Raw genomic sequence first — 18,217 nt, 5'->3', positions numbered from 1 at the left:
TTTTAGAGCCTTACCAGCTTACAGTACGGTGTTCAACACTATTATTTTATCTCCTGGTGTAGAAACGATGGCCTCGTCACCAAACTCCATCACCAACATCATTAGGGAGGCTACATCCCTCAAAGCAAAGAAACCGTCTTTGGAGCATGTCACCATTATACCATTACTGACACTTAAGCGAAAAACCGCTATATAGTGAGGAATCCGTGTGCTGCACATGCCAACAGTCCACATCCTGGCAGTGGAGTTACGGCCATTCCTTCATCGTACTGAAGGTACAGGACTAAAGCCACATGGCTTATATTCTGCTATCTAATCTATATAGTCTGCTTACGCTACAGTGTGTGTTTTTATCCAGTATGTCATCTTCTCATCTGAGGATCACTTACTCTCTTCTGAGCATCTTCGTATACACAATAAACTTCTCTGCTTTTTAAAATTTGCAGTGGATTCTGCATCAATTGTCTCCCCCATCTCCAATTACACTTTGTTATTATCTCACTATTTTAGGGTAGCGTAAAGCTCCATAAAAAAGTTGAGAGACGCAATCCCATCAGGAGGTTTCTTTTAACTTAACACCGTGTCTACTTTCCTCTTTATTTTGGTAGGTCTTGTCACAGGAAATTTTCTCGACCATTCTTGTGACGAGTGTCTTCTATAAGGCACCACTGCTTTGCACACAGTGCTTGAGCATGTAGGAACGACACAACACCCTCAGCAGTATCTTTGAGCTGACAGAGCAGTTATGAAATATTTCTGCAAAAGAAGTTTAAAAAATTCGTTCACGGGGCGCCTGGGTGGCTCAGTCGGTTAAGCGTTCGACTCTTGTTTCGGCTCAGGTCATGATCTCACGGTTCCTGAGATCGAGCCCCACATCTGGCTCTGCACTGACAGCAGCTAGCCTGCTCGGGATTCTCTCTCATTTCCTTTTTCTCTCCTTCCTTCTCTTTCTGCCCCTCCACCACTCTCACTCTCACTCTCTCTCTCAAAATAAATAAATAAACTTCAAAAAATTATTAAAAAAAAAAAAAATTCGTTCATGTGCCCATGTTGGTAATGGCAGGTCTGGGAAATGAGATTTTTTTTTTTTAAACAAAATTCACTCGATCACATTTTGTCCGTAATTCACATACTTGAAACAGAGTTCCTTCTTTTCAAACTGGCCAAACTACTTGGGTGCAGTCATGATGGGAGTGCCAGGGTAAGCTTTTATTTATTTTTTTTCCTGACATTCCTTTTTTAGTCTTCAAAGCAGTGCTCGTCAGAGACTATTTCTTGGTAAGCAGGGTCTGCCAGGCTGTTGTAAGACACTGAGGTGAATTCCTCTTTGTATTATCTTCCGAGAAATTTTTATTGTAGTTGTCTCTGAAGAGTTCTCAGTGGCTCTCAAAACCAGTGTACGGAGGGAACATTAACCAGTATTGCTGAGCAGCAGATGTTTCTTGCAACTTCAATTATAATATAATCTAAAAATCAATATTAATAATGGTCCCAAGTCATTCCACAAGCAAAGTTATGCTGAATAAACTCATAAACTTGAGTACTTTCTCCTTTAGGACCGCTTCAGCTGGGTCTACAATCATCGGGAACTTCTTTGTGCCAGGCTGCAGACAACGTGGACCTGAATCCTACCACATTCCCTCCGCTTTCTCCTTGCTTAACTTGATTTCAGACTCCTGGCCTCTAGAAATAGTAAAAGAATAAACTTTCGTTGTTTTAAGCCACACTGTGTTTGTGGTAATTTGTTACTACAGCCCTAGGGAACTAATACATGTGAATTTTACTTTGGTGAATGCTGGATTTTCTTGTATTCCCTTAAAGAGAATTGGATCTTTTTTTTTTTTTTTTTTTTTTTTTAATTTTTTTTTCAACGTTTTTTATTTATTTTTGGGACAGAGAGAGACAGAGCATGAACGGGGGAGGGGCAGAGAGAGAGGGAGACACAGAATCGGAAACAGGCTCCAGGCTCCGAGCCATCAGCCCAGAGCCTGACGCGGGGCTCGAACTCACAGACCGGGAGATCGTGACCTGGCTGAAGTCGGACGCTTAACCGACTGCGCCACCCAGGCGCCCCGAGAATTGGATCTTTTACTAGTGTGTAGTCATTGAGAATAGTGTGACCCTTTTCAGGTTTGATTTTAAGTTTTGTTAGAACAGATTCATGAGGATTTTAGTCTAGGGCTCAATAACCCCCACTGCTTCCTGCTAATTTTCCTCTATGCCCCACACTTTAGGAGGTTTTGCCATTATGGCTGTCAGGAATGTGAATTGTTCCCATTCTGTTGTATAGCTAATTTCTGATGGTCCTTTCCTTATGGAGTTTTACCCCAAGCACAGACACATTAGTACTCAGCCAAAGACTTATTTTAAAAAGTTTTTATTTATTTTGAGAGAGAGAGTGAGAGCGAGTTGGGGAAAGGTAGAGAGAAGGAGAAAAAGAGAATCCCAAACAGGCTCCGTACTGTCAGTGCAGAGTCCAATGCAGGGCTTGAACTTACAAACCATGAGATCATGGCCTGAACCAAAGTCAGATGCTTAACCAAATGAGCCACCCAGGCGCCCCTCAGCCAAAGACGTATTAAAAGTCCTCCTTATGGTTATTGGCAGGATTATGACCAATTAACATAAAGTGAAACGAAAAGTAACATCTCAGGTTTATTATTTTTTTTTGCCAGAAGCCTTGTTACAATTTAAGGCACATCAACTAAAATGTGTACAGTTTTAGTGCTCAAGGTAAATGCACTTACGACTTTATTACACATTTGGCATTCTTTAAGAAAGTGCATTAAGCTTTAATATAGATATATTCAGGTTACACTTGTGTTTCAAATGATAAAACATTGTTCTTTTTTGATTTTACATATTTTCTCCTCACGTATACAGGAGATGCTTAAAGTGAGCTCTGGCTACGTGGCTGGCCTTGGATTTATCACTCTGGGTATACTGGTACAGCAACTTACATGCAAGAACAATTAACTGGAGCAAAGGGAGAAGATACTTCTTTCTGCAGACTCCATAAGGACGGTGCAGAAATGAGTATGTCTCAGCCAGGCAGTTCCATTTACGTGTAAATGTACTGGGTTTTATGTAGTTACAACATGATGGGTCTGTAGCTTTTTAAACTAGCAAACCCCTGAGAGACTGTGCCTTCCAGCTGAAATATTTATAATAGATTGTGGTTCAAATGCTGTTTTCTGCTTCTTGGACATTGAGGAAACATTCTTAATTTTGTAGAATTGGCAACAGGGTTCCCCCACCCTCTTCTCTCAAGCTGTAAAATGCTTTTTTTTTTTTTTTTTTTTTTTACAAGAAGTTATAAGAAGTCTGGGTACAGCTGTAGTATTTCAAATGCTTTCTGAAAGAAAGAAACTGTTTCCTTGGCCAATGAAGAAACTTCTCATGTAATCAAACAGCAGTTTATATACCCTGATCCTTTTTTTTTTTTTTTCGCACAGTGTTTTTCTCTGGAATTATAATGGCTACAACAGCCTCATCAAACACTGTCTTCAACCCCTTCTGGGTTAAAGTTGAACTTTCCACATGGTGGCCCCTGTCTCTTGCTAGTTTCTGTCCTTGTTCTATATATAAACAAGATTTTCTTTCATATTATTCAGTTTTGTTAAAGTTTTGGGGCTCACCTTGAAGATCAGTCTGAGTTCCTACTAAACGAGGCACATTTAGTGTGTGTTCCCTAAGTTCTGATGCCCACTCCTCTTTCACATTTCGAAATAAGGTCACAGAGAAGCATATAAGGAAGACATCAGGCACTGCATAAGATACAGGCCTCAGATGACCATAGTGTTCCTGTCTGATGACTATCTTCCTGTTCTGCTGTATCACAGAGTCTCAGGATGGGGTGCTTGCCCTCCGCCCTGTAGCTGACTGCACTGCAGATGGTGGGCACAACTCCTCCAGGAAGGCGTCGGTGGCACAGCTCATGAGTAGGTATGTCTTGCCAACCGCCATGCCCTTGAGCATCAGCCTCTGGGTGGGCCCCCCTTTCCTGCCATGGCTATGCCCACCCACTGCCCCCAGCAACCATTTAACAAGTAAAATAAGATTTAAGAAAGTCTCACTCCTCAATGATGTCAATTACAGAATATTTGGTCTTTATTACTAAAATAGAAAAAAAGAGCAGATTAAAAAATGCTAGTAGAAAACCAAATTTAACAAAAAATTCTAAATCGCACAGAAATACATTACTGAATATTCCAATGACTACTTTACTAAGTGACACTGGGACTGTATTTTATTTCATGAGAGGAATAAAAAGCATACAGCCCATTTCAAGCATCATGTGGTAGGAAGATATATGGTCTCTTATGATTATTTTCGTAAGTACTATGTAAGATACCCCACAGATGTTTATAAAAAAAGAAACCAAGGTCCTATTATTTTTAACTGATCTTATCTGGATAATAATAAATTAAGAAAACAGAGATTAAAAAAAGTAAATAATTGCACAAAGTTTATTGTCTCTGTGCCAGACAAACTATCTGTTCCTATCCTGCTATATAATGTTAGTATATGTGAACCTTAAACACTTTATCAAACAAATATTTGAAAATACTAAATTCTAAATATCTTCTGGTAAAGTAACTAGGGTAATGGAAAGAATACCAAACTAGGAATTAACATGTTTAGTTACCAGTCCTGTTTGGGCCTCCAAGGCTGAAATGTACCATAAAACACTCAGACTGGATGGCTGTAAATGAACAGGTCTGGACCAGATGCTATGTGGTATACCCTTGAGCTTTCAAAATTCTATCATAACATGTACTCAGTTAACTATTCCAAAAAAATAACATTCACAAATTTCAAGGTAAATTCAAAATAGTAATTTGTTGGATAATAGTGTAGCTATATTATTTGTGATCATCCATAAATTGGAAAAGCTTGTTTAACTGCTACAACACTACACCGGAAAAGCCTCCTGGTACTGAATAAAGAACAACAACAATATAGCATTTCTTCTGAATTACCATTTAGAAATTACTACTTCTTTGACAAATAGGAATGACTTGACCTTTGGACTTCACACATAAAGCCACTCATTTTATTTGATGATTGGTATCACTTATAACTTTTCCTGTTAGAAATCGTAATTCACACATTTTGTTACACTGAATCATTAGTGCTTCATTTGAGAAGGAGCTCAAATGTAACCTTTTATTGGTTATCTCCTAAAAAAATCAAGAGAATGATGCAGGCTATTTTATAGACTGGAGTACAGATTTTGTTGTTGTTGTTGTTAGTGAAAAAAAATGGCAGTGTAATTTTTCTTTCTTGGAAGGGATAGCAAAAAGAGAATTATGAATCATTGATTTAAATTAGGGTTTTTATGGTGTGCTCTCCAGACCAGCAGCAGCAACATTACCTGGAAATTTGTTAAAAATGCAAATTCTTAGACCCCGTTCCAGAGCAACTAAAATCATTTATTCTGGGGATGGGCCCAACAATCTGTGTTTTAACAAGCCTTCCAGGTGACTCTAACATACTTAAAAGTTTAGTTAGTATTTTATTTCAATGATCTACTTTATAAAACATGCACATTTCTTTTTTGCACATATAAAGTATGCAACTGAATGGGTAAGAAGCATAAAATATAAAGCCAAATCTTGAAACAAAGTGTTACCGGCAAAACTTTAAAAAAAGAAAAAGTAAACCTGTTCTTCCTTTCCTATTAGTTTTACTTATCTTGCTTAGTTTTCCTCTTGTCTCACTGAAATGCTGACTAGCTCTAGATCTGAGTAATTTAACATCTACTCCGTCATTTTATCAATAAGCACATGATCAAACTGCAACCAGGAGTCAGGGCAAACATTCCTTCAGTTTCCCTACAACCTCTTAAGGATTAGTGAGATCTTTAAAACAGGAAAACAAGCAGAACTGAAAAATAGAATCTGTTCATTGAGCAACAATTATGAGGTACCTACCGTGCCTGAGCTATTCTGACAGGCTGGGGAGATAGCAGTGAACAATACAGACAACAATCCCTGCTCTAAGAGAGCTTCTGTTTTTGTTTTGTTTTGTTTTTTAATTTTTTTTAAATGCTTGTTTATTTTTGAGACAGAGCGCGCAAGTGGACCAGAGGCAGAGAGAGGTGGAGACACAGAATCTGAAACAGGCTCCAGGTTCTGAGCTGTCAGCACAGGATCTGATGCGGGGCTTGAACCCACAAGCCAAGAGATCATGACCTGAGCTGAAGTCTGATGCTTAACCGACTGAGCCACCCAGGTGCCCCAGAGAGCTTCTGTTTTCCTGGATATTTTATTGTTTTTGGTCTGGTAGGCCTTTTCAGAAAAAGGGCTACTTTTAATACTTGTACAAGTTACTCTTCTGTTTATCTATTTTTAAGTTGCTAATACACAGTACCAGGGTGTGTGCTCATATTAAATTCTAAAATAATTATTCATGAATTTCTTTTTTTTTTTTAATTTCTTTTGAGAGAGAGAGAGAGTGTGCACATGTGCATGAGCAGGGAGGGGGCAGAGAGAGAGAGGGAGAGAAAGAATCTGAAGCAGGCTCCATGCTGTCAGCACAGAGCCTGATGTGGGGCTGGAACCCACAAACTGTGAGATCATGACCTGAGCTGAAATCAAGAGTTGGATGCTTAACTGAGCCACCCAGGTTCCCTAAGTTATGAATTACTCCTGAAAGTATAATACATTTCTTTAAATTCTTATAATAAACCATAAGCTATGAGTAAATAAAAAATTATTAAGAGCTAGATGCAAACAATATATTTAAACAAGAATAAATTCAAGTATTTGCAAATAACATATTACTCACAATTTATAAACACAGTTTTAGCAGTTATAAATTTTAAACTCTATAGTTTAAAGCAGAAATTCATAGAGATTATATATAGAAATATATCCCTTATGATAAATGAATATTCTTTTTAACTGTATTGTATTTATTACCTGGTTTTACCTACCTGTAGATGATACTTACCTAGCCAGGTCTTTCCATAGCCATAGGGTTGTGAGAGGTAGTAAAAAAATTTCAAAAGTACATAACTACATAAATGTTAAAGAACTTAAAAATAAACATAAATAGAAAAATAAGTTATAAAAGCGTCTTCAAACAGACAGACCTGTATTGCTGTAAAACTACTTTGGAAAAACCCTCTCTAAACTTGAAAAGGCACTTAGTAGGGACTCCAATGTCGAAATAAGCAATAATTTCCATTGTTTTCTTTTAGAGTGAGGTACAGGTTTATGCCTCTCTGCTTAAGTATGCATAATAGTCATAAAACACCTGTTACTTAAAAATAACATAAGGTCTGAAGACAAGTCTTTTGAGAATGAAATTTAAATCTCTTTTTGGTGCTTAACGACATCTTCAGGATTTCCTGAGCACCAATTCTAAGTGCAAACAGTTGTAGTCCTTAATATTTCAAGACAATCTATTACAGAAACTTTTGAGATCTACTTAAAAGCACTCCTTGATCTCACGCTCCGTAAGTTTGAGCCCCACGTTGGGCTCTGTGCTGACAGCTCAGAGCCTGGAGCCTGTTTCAGATTCTGTGTCTCCCTCTCTCTCTGCCCCTCCCCTGTTCATGCTCTGTCTCTCTGTCTCAAAAATAAATAAACGTTAAAAAAATTTTTTAAAAAAGCACTCCTAAAAACATGTGTTAAATTTATTAACAGATTATAAACAATTTCTAAAAAGATGAATTAATTAAGATCTCATTCATGTAATAAATATCTCAAGTGTGTGCTATATAGAAGGCCATACACACAGTATAGGAAATACAGAGAAATGCAGCCTACAGTTCTTGACCTGAAAATGCTTAGCATAAAATTAAGAAAAATATAGTTTCAAATACTGTACACTAAAAAATCTTTATTTTTAAAGTTTAGAAGAAGTTAATAAATTTACAATAATCTGTTTTATGAGATATTTGATATAAACACATCTCATTTAGATGTTTTAGTTTTAATCAACCAACGTTTTACATTTACTAATTCTAAAACAAGTGTATGAATCTGTTTGAGTCTTTTCTCAATCAATATACATATACTGGTATTTAATAATTTGTGATGCTATAGGTATGTGTGTATTCGTGTAGTTATATCTAGAAATATATGTATCTACCATTTATTTAATGTTTACTATATGCCAGGGATGTGCTAAGCACAAAGAGTATACAAGCATATTCTGTGTGTGTGTGTGTGTGTGTGTGTGTGTGTGTGTGTGTATCTGTGCATACAGGTCTGCTTTTCTCCTAAGCCTATGCTTTTAGTCACTAAATTTACAGATTTAATTTTGAAGTTAGAGGCCGTCATGGAACCAAGTAAATGTGAAGCTGCTTGGTTCATTGACTGTGACTTTCCTTAAGAATATGCTGAAAGGAGGGTATTAAACACTTGGCATTTCTATTAAAGAAGGCACCTAAAGAAGATCATCAAAGCATTTTCTTCATATTATCTTCTTATTCACAATTAATGGATGACACCAAACTGGGAAGTTATGTGGGAAACCATCACTGGGCCAAGGTCACAGCTTTTTATGTATATTAACATATGTGCCCATCTGATTACTGCACTTTATATTTAAGGGTGGAGGGAATTACTGAAATGCTACAGGCAGAGTTAATTAGGAAAAACTTTGCAAAAGGATCTTGGGTAATAAGTTTAAATGTAAAGAAAAGTTTTTTAGGTTGCTGATAGCTACACATCAATAATTCACTGCTCATCTTACTTAAACACGATGCTTCCCTATTTCCAATTCTAATGTCAATCCAAATATGCCAGAAAAAGCTCATGTACATTCATGTGAACATGTGGTTTGGTGGGGAAGAAGAATAACAGAAAGATGATGAAAAAGCTTAATGGAAAATGTCCCTATGTTAGTATATAATTCTGTGTTATGTATGGAGATGTACACACTTAAGGAATATGAAACTTAACATTTCAAATAGAAAAATATGAATCAGCAAATGGAATTTTTAAGATGGAAATGGAAAATTTTAACCTTAGAACAAATAAGTAAAGGGGAAGCACTTTTGGAACAGGGGAGTAATGAAAACCGGCTCTTCCATAAAGGCAAGCACACTGGCAAAAATGGTCAAAACCAACTTTTTAATAAGTATGAAAATTAGCCAAAGGGTTGCAACAATTCAAAAAGCATGTATTCTCTCTCCCTCTCTCTCTCTCACGCGCGTCCGCACACGCGCACACGCGCGCGCGCACACACACACACACACACACACACAGAGTTGAATCTTGGCAAAAACTGCAAACTTTGAGGAATTTTAACCTGTCCTGTTCCCATCACTCTCTTACCAGCTCTATGGCAGCCTCAAAAACAGACTCACAACAATGGTAACTGAAAACCATGAGGCTAGCAGTCACCAGATAGGGCAAAATGGGTTCAGAGTGCCTCCAAAGCCCTATATCCAGAGAAGGGTCATTATATGACCTATATAGCAGCCCCTGAAAAGTCTGTAAAGTTTCATTCTCTGGGCTCATCTTTATTTGATGTGACTCAGAGCCAGAAGTGAATAGCTGTATCCTGAGGATATTTATCAAAAACCATCAGTGGCAACTCAGATGATGATATGAGTTAGGAAAAGTAAGGGGCTGGCCAAAAATTAAAAGGCAACACTGGGAAATGATATGTCTACAGGATACTCTGAAAAGCTCCCACATATTCCTGGAAATCTAGAAGGCCATGCATATGTGCAGGACTGTGTGTATGCCTAAGAAAGACCAGAGAAGGCTCTAATTTTCATCTCTGGTTGACCTCTGTGCAAACAGAAAGTAAAATCTAACTAAGACAGAGTTATAAAAAGCATATTGAAGCAATGAAAACAAGTCCCAACACACACAGAGCCCCTTGGAAAAGGGTGCAGAACTTGGTTCCAGGCATTTAAGGAAATTTCTGTCCAACCATTAGTTGACTACTAAGCTAACCAAACAGACATTTCAGTGATCAAAAAACCAAAAAAATATAGACTTTATATAATTACTTCAGGAAAGTCACCAACTAAAATAGTAACAATAACAAAAAATGACAAATCATGCGGAGTGGGTATAGAGAATCTAATTTCCAGGTCTGCCACATTATGTCATTTCAAATGTCCAGTTAGCAACCAAAAATTATGATAAATATAAGGAGACAGTAAAGTATAACTCTACACAGGAATCGAAGTTAAGAGAAACTATCCCTGAGGAATAGACATTAGATTTAATATATATATATATATATACACATACATATATGTTTATAAAGATATATATATACATATACATATGTTTTTAAAGATATATATAATAAAGACATACATATACATATATAAAGATACATATATACACATATAAAATAAATATATGTATATATAACATACATATACACATATACATACATATATATTACATATACATATACACATTACATACATATACAACATATAAAATAAATATATTACATATATATGTTACATATATATATACACATATACATATATACATATATATATGTGTATATATATATATGGAGAGAGAGAGAAAGAAAGTGTAAGAATTACAGCAAACAGAAAATGTCAATGGGGGCACCTGGGTGGCTCAGTTGGTTAAGTGTCTGACTTCGGCTCAGGTCATGATTTCCTGGTCTGAGTTCGAGCCCTGCATTGGGCTCTGTGCCGACAGCTCAGAGCCTGGAGACTGCCTCAGGTTCTGTGTCTCCCTCTCTCTCTTCCCCTCCCATGCTTGTACTCTGTCTCTGTCTCTCTCTTAAAAATAAATAAACATTTAAAAATTTAAAAAATAAGAAAATAAAATGTCATTGAAAAATAGAAATTATTAATAAAATAAAAATTCTGGAGTTGAAAAGCACAATATTAACTAGAGGTGCTCAAGAAATTTGAACTAGTAGGGGAAAGAGTCAGTGAACTTCTAAGATAAGTATTTTGGAATTATCTAGTTTGAGGAACAGAAAGAAAAAAGAAGAAAAATGTCAGAGCCTCAGAGATCTACGGGATACCACCAACTGTACTATCATATGTATAATAGGAGTCACAGAAGGAGAGAAAAGGGAGAAAAAATATTTGAATACATAATGGCCCTAACGTCCCCAATTTTGATGAAAAACATTAATCTGTACATCCAAGAAGCTAAACAAACCCCAACAGGATAAACTCAAAAAGCTCCAGATCTAGGAATATCATAATCAAATCGCTGAAACCAAAGACAAGAATCTTGAAAATAGCAACAGAAAAACATATCATGTAGAAAGGATTCTCAGTAAGACTAACAGACTTCTCATCAGAAAACTTTAACAACAGACTTCTCATCAGAAAACTTGGAGGTCAAAAGTTAGTAGGAATATGTTTTCAACATTTTGTGTTGAAAGACTCTACCTATCATTCAATATGCAGCAAAACTATTCAATATGCAGCAATTAACATATTCCCAAATAAATGATAATAGAGATCATTACTAGCAGATCCACTCTTCAAGAAAAACTAATGGAGGTTCTTCAGGTTGAAACAAAAAGTCATTTGACAGTAACGCAAATCTACATGAAGAAATAAAGAGCAGCAGAAAAAGTAACTACATAGGTAAATATAAAAAGACTTTTTTTGTAACTTCTCCATTTGATTTGAAAGACAACTTCTTAAGGAAATAATTACAAAAATGTGTTGATGAGTTTACAGTGTATAAAGATGGAATCTATATAATAGTAGCACAAAGGAGACAAAAAGATAAAGAGCTGTATTAAAGTTTTTACATACTACTTAAATGAAGCTAATCCAAACTACATTGTTTTAAGTCAAAATGTTAACTGTACTTCTCAGTGTAACCACTAAGAAAACAACTCACAGAATATATATACAAAAAGAAAAAGGGAATTAAAATTGTATAGTAAAGAATATTAATTTAACCCAAAACAGTGAGCAATAAAGGAATAAAGGAACAAAAAGATATGTCAGACATAAAGAAAACCACATCGTAGACTTAATTCTACCCTCATCAATAATTATTTTAAAGGTAAATAAATTAAATGCTCCAAACAGAAAATAGAGATTACCAGAATGGAAAGAAATGATTCAACTGTATGCTATCAGAGAAATATTTTAGGTTTAAAGACAAAAAAAAAAAGGGTATGAAAAAAAATACACCACACAAACAAAAGAGAGCTGCATATCAGATCTCTGATATCAGACAAAATAGAATTTAAAACAAAAACTGTCAGTAGAGACAAGAATATTTTAATGATAAAAAGTGAATCAGAAAGACATAAGTAAGTATAAGTATGTATGCACCTCATATAGCCTCTAAGTACATGATGCCAAACTGATAGAACTAAAAGATGAAATAGTTCAACAACAACTGAAGCTGGAGACTTCAACACCCCACTTTTAATAGTGAATAGAATTAGGCCCAGTGTCAACCCAGAAACAGATGACTTGATCAAAACTACAAACCAATTAGATCTAACAGACATTTATAGAATGCTGCACCCAACAAAAGCAGAGTACTTATTTTTCTTATGAGCACACAGAACATTCTCTAGGAGAGACAATATGCTACACCCCAAAATAAGCCTTTATTATTTTTTTTAAGTTTTTAATTTTTTTCATGTATATTTTTGAGAGAGAGAGAGAGACAGAGCATGAGCGGGGGAGGAGCAGAGAGAGAGGGAGATACGAACCCAAAGCAGGCTCCAGGCTTTGAGCTGTCAGCACAGAGCCCAATGCAGGGCTTGAACTCACAAACAGTGAGATCATGACCTGAGCTGAAGTTGGATGCTTAACTGGCCAAACCACCCAGGCGCCCCTAGCCTTTACAAAAAAACCCTGAAATAATAGAAAGTATGTTCTATAACCACAATGAAATGAAAATAGAAATCAGTTACAGGAACAATTTGGGAAATTCACAGATGTGTGGAAATCAAACAACACACTTCTTAATAATCAATGGGTCAAAAAGACATCACCAAAGAAATTAGGAAAAGATACATGAAAAGGTAAACATAATGTGCCAAAAATCTATGAATGCAGCAAAAGCAGTGGTCTGAGGAAATTTTGTAGCTATAAATGCTTTTGTTGAGAAGAGAGATATTAAATCAACAGCTAATCTTATATTTAAAAAAATAAAACTAAATGCAGAATAAATAGAAGGAAGGGAATAATATAAACACTAGCATGGAAGTAAATGAAATAACAAATGGAAAAAAGAAAAAAGAAAATTAATAAAACTAAAATTAGTTCTTTGAAAGACCACGAAAATTAACAAAACTTTAACTAGGTTCACCATGGGTTGGAGGTAACATTCAAAAATAAAATCAAATATGAAAGAGAAATAGCAGTACTAGCCTTAGATAAATAAAAAGGATCCTAAGGGAGTGCTATTATCAACTGTATGCTAACAAATTAAATAGCCTAGATGAAAGGAATAAATTCCTATAAAGACACAACATTGACTGAACAAGAAAAAGAAAATCTGAATAGACCTGTAAGAGTAAAGAGACTGAAGTAGCAATCAAAAAACTTCCCACAAAGAAAAGCCCCCAAACAGTATGTATCATTGGTGAATTGTACCAAATGTTTAAAAACAAAATAACATCAAACTTTTGCAAACTTTCACAAAAAAATAAAAGAGAAATCAACACTTTCCAACTCATTCTATAGAGACAGTATTACTGTGATCCCAAAACTAGACAAGAAAACTACAGACTAAGATCTCTTATGAATATTTATGTAAAAGCATGAATAAAATACCAGTGAACAGAATCCACATGTAAAAAGTATTATATACCATGACCAAATGAAATTTATCCTAGGAATGACAGGTCTGTTTAACATGAAAATCAGTCAATGTAAAAGACCTTATTAATAGTGTTAAGGACAAAACCCACACAATTATCTCAATAGATACTGGAAAAGCATTTAACAAAGTCCAACAGCCTTCCCTGATAAAACACTCAACAAATTAAGAACACAAGAAAACTTCCTCAACCTGATAAAGGCTATGTGCAAAAAACACACTACTTACAACACACTTAATGGTCAAAGACTGAAAGCTTCCCCCCAAAGATTAGGAATAAGACAAAGATATCCACTCTTGCCACTTCAACACTGCACCAGAGATGCTAGCTAGAATAATTAGGCAAGGAATAAAAAGGCATTCAGATGGAAAGGAAGAAATAAAACTTTCTGTATTAGCAGATGACATGATCTCATATAGATAATCTCAAGGAATCTATAATTCGCTCCCCCAACATCTTTTAGAACAATAAATTCAGCAAGGTTACAGAATACAAGATCAATATAAAAAAATCAAGTATATTGCTATGATATAAGCCGAGGAATGAATAATCTGAATACAAAACCAATTCCATTTGCAACAGCATCAAAAAGAATGAAGTACTTCAAGTAGAAGTCTAAGAGTTTTACACTGAAAGCCACAAAATACCACTGAAAGAAGTTAAAGACTATCTGGGGCACCTGGGTGACTCAGTTGGTTAAGCGTCCAACTTTGGCTCAGGTCATGATCTCACGGTTTGTGGGTTTGTGAGTTTGAGACCCACATTGGGCTCCCTGCAGTCAGAGCAGAGCCCACTTTGGATCCTCTGTCCTCCTCTCTTTCTGCCTCTCCCCTGCCCATGCTCTGTCTCCCTCAAAAATAACCATTAAGAAATTAAACAGTATTTAAATAAACTGAAAGATCCATGTTACTAGATTGGAAGACTTAATACTACTAGTAAGATTAAAATACTCTTCAATTTTGATCTACAGATTCAATAAAATCCCTATCAAAAAATTTGTAGAAACTGAGAAGGTGACTGTACACAATAAACCTAGTATTGCCAAAACAATCTAGAAGAAGAATAAAGTCAGAGGACATGCCCTGATTTTAAAACTTACTACAAAGTTATAGTAATTAAAACAGTAGATTACTGATTTAAGACAGGCATACGGAACAAAACAATACAATCAAAGAGCAGAGATATAAGTCCTTGCATTCATGGTCAAGAGATTTTTGACGAGGGTGCCAAGACCATTAAATGGGAGAGGAATATTCTTTTTTTTTTCTTTTCTTCTTCTCTTTTTACGTTTTTCTGAGAGAGAGTGTGTGAGCAAGGGAAGGCCAGAGAAAGAGAATCTTAAGCAGGTTCCATGCCCAGCCTGGAGCCCAGTCTCACGATTGTGAGATCAAGACCTGAGACGAAATCAAGAGTCTGAAGTTTAACCTACTGAACCACCCAGGTGCCCAGGAATAGTCTTTTCTTTCTTTTTTTAAAATGTTTATTTTATTTGTTGAGAGAGAGAAGGGGACACAGGATCCGAAGTGGGCTCCACGCTGACAGCAGTGAGCCTGATATGGCGCTGACCTCACAAACCATTAGATCATGACCTGAACCAAAGTCAGAGGCTTAACCGACCGAGCCACCCTGGCATGCCAAAGGACTAGTCTTTTCAATAAATGGTGCTGCTAAAACTGGACAACCCACATGCCAAAAAAATAAAGTTGCATTCCTAAATCACACCATACGTAAAAATTAACTCAAAATAGATTCCAGAACTAAAGGTAGAACTAGATGTATAAGAAAACTGGAGTCATTCTTTGTGACCCTGGATCAGACAGTGGTTTCTTAGATATGACATCAAAAGCACAAGTGACTAAAGCAGAGAGTAGATAAATGGACTTCATAAAAATTTTTAAAAAAATATTGTGATTCAAAGGACACAAGAGAAAGACAACCTAAAGAATGCAAGAAATATCTAAAATCATATATTTGGTAAAAGACTTGTATCCAGAATATATAAAAAAAACTCTTAAAGTCAATAATAAAAAAATAAACCTAATTAGACATAAGTAATACAAATATATTTACATCATGTTTATATTTATATATAATTTATATAATATGCAATTGATGTTTATATAATATGTTTACATTTATACATCATATGCCTGGCTCGTGGTAAGTACTCAGTAAGTGTTAGGTAGAACTATTATTATTTAACTCCTAAAGTTCTTTGAGTTATCACAGAGGGATTTTGTAAGAAAGTACTTCTGTAGGATGCCCAAGGGTATAAATGTGGTCCTATTTTTCAAATTAAATATAAAGTTGCTAACTTAAACTCGATTTCTAAAAACAATTCATTTCTACATTTGGCACAATAAGCTTTTAATCCAATATATACATATACATATGCATAACATATATTCACTTAAAAATACTTCTAATTTGTAATATAGTAAAATATAATTGCAATTTGCCAATTAGGAAATAGGCAAAGGATGTGAATAGACTTTTCCAGAGACGATACACTTACATCAATTCAAAAGATGCTCTATCATTAGTCACTAAGGAAACACAAATCAAAGTCAGAAGATACTACTCAACCACTACAATGGATATAATAAAAAGGACAATAACAAGTGTTAGTGAGGATGTGGGGAAATTTAAACCCTTGTACATGGCTGGTGGGATTTTAAAGGTTTAGACACTTTGGAGAACATTTGGGCAGTTCCCCAAAAATGTTAAACATAGAGTTACCATATGACACAGCAATTCCACTGCTAAATATATGTCCGAGAGAACTGAAAACATGTTCATACAAAGACCTGCACTTGAATGTTTATAATAGCTAAAAATGGAAGCAACCCCAAAACGGTCGATAGATTAATGGATAAAGAGTGGTATATCCATATAATAGAATATTATTCAGCCATAAAAAGGAATGAAATTCTAATGCATGCTACAACATGAACTCTGCAATCATGCTAAGTGAAAGAAGTCAGACACAATAAGTCATAAGTGATATGACTTATATATATATAAAATTTATATATTTATATAAAATGTCAAGAATAGGCAAATACATAGAGACAGAAAGTAGATTAGTATTTGCCAGAGGCTAGAGAGAGAAGGAAGCAAGGGGGGTGGTTACTAATGAGCATAGGATTTCTTTTTGAGGTAACAGATACATTTTAAAATTGGAGAGTGGAGATGGTTGTAAAACCCTGTGAATATACTAAACCCCACTGAATTATAGACTTTAACAGGGTAAATTTTATGCTATGTGAATTATACCCAAATAAATCTGTGATCTTAGGGGCGCCTGGGTGGCTCAGTCAGTTAAGTGTCTGACTTCGGCTCAGGTAATGATCTCGCGGTCTGTGAGTTGGAGCCCCGCATTAGGCTCAGTGCTGACAGCTCAGAGCCTGGACATGCTTCGCATTCTGTGATTCTTTTCCCCTCTGCCCCTCTGTGCTCTGTCTCTCTCTCTCCCTCTCAAAAACAAGTAAACATTAAAAAAATTAAAAATAAATAAAAATAAAAAGAGAGCATAGAAATTGTGGTTATGGGAGGTGAAGCTGGTTATGATGAATAAAACAACAGATGCAAGCAAAAATATAGAGATGGAAACCACAGTTCTTCACGACAGAGGGGAGAGGCTTGATTCTGGCTTTGGAAATGAACAAGAGAGGTTAGACTGTGGAAATATAATAGAAGAGAAAAAAATGCACGTGAGACCTAAGAGAGATAAGTAAGCTTAATATGTATATTACCAAGGATTTTTGGTAAAAACTAAACAGCTGGTAGCACCTGGGACAGAAAATTAAAGTCCCAATGAGGCGCCTGGGTGGCTTGGTCGGTTAAGCGTCCGACTTCAGCTCAGGTCATGATCTCACGGTCCGTGAGTTCAAGCCCCACGTCGGGCTCTGTGCTGACAGCTCAGAGCCTGGAGCCTGTTTCAAATTCTGTGTCTCCCTCTCTCTCTGCTCCTCCCCTGTTCATGCTCTGTCTCTCTCTGTCTCAAAAAAAAAAATAAACGTCAAAAAAAAAAATGTAGATTAAAGTCCCAATGAAAGTCCTGGGGAAGACAGGAATTTTATTGAGCTGTACTCAATAAAATAATTAGGTTCTTTGAGTTAACAACTGTTAACAGCCTAAGTACGTATTATAAAGATTTTTCTATTAGAATGGAGAAAGTAAAGAGTAAGACCAGAAATATCCACTGAGGAATCATTCCATATCAACTGAAACTTGTGTGTACACAGTGAGCTTTGCAAGTAAGTCCCAGGGAAGAAGGGATAAGCCCAACCACCTCATTCTTGGGTAATAGTCACAATTACCTTCTCATTCCTTCACTCCACTTCTTCAAACAGCTGTCTGTGGCATGTGGGTAGCATAGTTTGAAGTGCAGCAGGTGTTTGTAATTTCCTTTCTCAAGGTCACAGGTGACTATGCC

General features: G+C 35.9%; 1 protein-coding gene and 1 pseudogene across 10 annotated transcripts in view; both read right to left on the bottom strand.

Annotated features, from left to right (window-relative positions):
• The window catches only part of AHI1 (Abelson helper integration site 1), a 208,127-nt gene that overhangs the window by 49,720 nt on the left and 140,190 nt on the right, over nucleotides 1-18,217 (bottom strand). The window lies entirely within an intron of this gene.
• LOC109249889 (rho-related GTP-binding protein RhoQ-like) lies at nucleotides 2,081-6,452 on the bottom strand (annotated as a pseudogene).

The sequence above is a fragment of the Panthera pardus genome, unplaced genomic scaffold (assembly GCF_024362965.1).
Source record: "Panthera pardus isolate Hobbes unplaced genomic scaffold, ASM2436296v1 HiC_scaffold_17, whole genome shotgun sequence".
Taxonomy (NCBI): domain Eukaryota; kingdom Metazoa; phylum Chordata; class Mammalia; order Carnivora; family Felidae; genus Panthera; species Panthera pardus.
This window is presented reverse-complemented; position numbering and strand designations above follow the sequence as displayed.